The 2,250-nt window shown below is 41.6% G+C and overlaps 1 pseudogene; it reads right to left on the bottom strand.

The window, feature by feature from the left end:
* Window positions 1-1,119: 1,119 nt before the first annotated feature.
* Window positions 1,120-1,639, bottom strand: LOC122552620 (large ribosomal subunit protein uL5 pseudogene; annotated as a pseudogene).
* Window positions 1,640-2,250: the final 611 nt, after the last annotated feature.

Below are 2,250 nucleotides of genomic sequence, written 5' to 3'. Positions count from 1 at the left end.
ACTGGGATTTAAAATTATTGAATGCAAACTTGTTTCATTCAAGAAGGCTACCCAGTCGAAGGACTGAGGTGTTATTCCTCAAGCTTGTGGTTGCTTCAGTGGAACACAGTGGCAGGCTGAGGACAGAGATGTCAGCGTGGGAGCAAGGTGAAGAATTTAAATAGCAAGCAATAAGAACACTTGTCACAATACTTGCCGACTGAATGGAGGTACTCTGCAAAGTGGTCAGCAGGTCTGTGCTTGATTTGTGAGTGAAGCTAAACAAGAGCACAGGGCTAAGGTGACGCATAGATTATGAATCCTGCTCCATTATTCCAGAGTATTAGGTGCTTTTCCATTGCATAGAGCTCCCAATCCCCTGAATATGTCCCATGAAATATACATGAAGCAGCTTATTGTCTTGGCCTGTAGCTGATGGAAGTGTGATTGTTCACTAGTCAGTCTGGAAATAAAATCTTTGGCAGACAGAGTGGATCATGGCACCCTGACTGTCAGCATGCAGGCATTACTGAGGACATTACATGAACTGCTTGTAATGAGCATGAATGAGAATGTGTCCATTAATAATTGAGGTCTTCTATTTGATCAGAACAAATAAACCCAGGTGATACTGTCAGATGCATGAGAGTTGGGATGTTACCATTGAACCACTTCCCAGGGTCTCTAATGTCACGTCAACCAGCTCGGCTAACCTTTCCACAAAAGTTTCCCGAGCCTGTGGGATTTTGAAATTTGGGTCATCGTGTTTGGTTTTACAATGCATTTCAAATCAATATTTAACAACAGGTAGCAAGCAGCTGGTTAACATTTTATGACTTTAATTTATCATGAACTTCTCTTGTATGAAACAATTTACATTTATAAAGCATCTTTAATGTCATAAATTGGCCCACAGCAAATTACAGGGAAGTGGCTATTTGGCTGGTGCTGTATCAGTAGATAATAAAGTAGATAGCCAAAAGCTTGGTGAAAGAAGCAGGTTTTAAACAGTTACTCAAAAAAGCAGAGAGAAGTGAAAGGTGGAGAGTTTTAGAGAGGAAATTCTCAAGCTTAGAACTCTAGCATAACCACCAATGTTGGGAATATAATGGGGGAATATTTTACTGTTAGAAATTAGCTTTATTGCTTGTTCAAATTACTTGCAGCTAGCAGGATGCTATCATATCTTTGCTGAAATTGCCTCATTGGAAATCTTGTATTTTGAACCAATTCACCTTTTTATCAGAAATACTGAAACCAAGCCATTCCATGATCACATAGATATCTAGACCATACGTTCCAATACTAAAATCATACTTGATGCCAAGATGAAAGTGCTTCTGGATTCCAAAACCAAAGTTTCCAGTGTTACAGAAGCCTCTTCCTCAGTCATATTCCTGAACATTTAGACCTTCCTCTGAACTTTTCTCAGCTCTGGCACCTCAAATTCTGCAATGAATAGCAATCTTCTCATTGTTTCTAACACCAAGTACCAAACGGCATAGCAAGCTCTGGAGAACACTGGGGTCTGGCAAGTGATTTGCTTCCAACACTTTAGCAACTCTGGTGAATCTGTCACCACGTTCACTGTACTGATATTCAGACGTAGCTTCCTAATGAGGAGATCACACAAAGGATTTTCTCTCTTTTCAACCACCATTCCCGCAGCAGCTCAACAGTGTAAACCAAATTCATTTTGAGCTTGTAGGTTTTAATGAATGGCTTGAACTCACCATTTGCAATAGCTGAAAACTGAACTCAGGTTAACTGCTTGGAAGGCAGCTATGCTCACCACAGGACCACCATTGTCAACTGCTAGGCTGCCAGAAATAGCATAGAATCTCACAGGAATGTGGGACTGCAATTGGCAGAAGTAGGGTGAGGCAAAGTGGGATATGAAAACTAAGCACACAATCATGCGATTCTAGAATATTTCCAACACAAAGATCTGGTGAGCTCAACAGCAGCACCATTCTAAACTGGTGACAGCCTTCTCTTGAAACCTAGTCAGGGAAGATTCAGAAAGGTGATGGGCTCCCCTGCCAGCTAATCAAGGGTATCACTGAGTGCACAGGATGCCAGCAACAAAAAGTTTTATTTGTATAGCACCTTTAATGCATTTAAACAACTTAAGATGTTTCACAGGAGCCTTATGAGGCTACAGCCACATGGGTCAAAAACAGTGGCGCTGGAACAGGCACAGCACGTCAGGCAGCATCCGAGGAGCAGAGAGTCAATGTTTCGGGCTTCAGCTGTTCATCAGGCTGAAAC

The sequence above is a fragment of the Chiloscyllium plagiosum genome, unplaced genomic scaffold (assembly GCF_037043375.1).
Source record: "Chiloscyllium plagiosum isolate Xiang-an unplaced genomic scaffold, Cpla_swu_hap1 HiC_scaffold_10, whole genome shotgun sequence".
In the NCBI taxonomy this organism is placed as follows: domain Eukaryota; kingdom Metazoa; phylum Chordata; class Chondrichthyes; order Orectolobiformes; family Hemiscylliidae; genus Chiloscyllium; species Chiloscyllium plagiosum.
The sequence above is the reverse complement of the archived record's forward strand: the minus strand, read 5'-3'. Positions and strand labels throughout refer to the sequence as shown.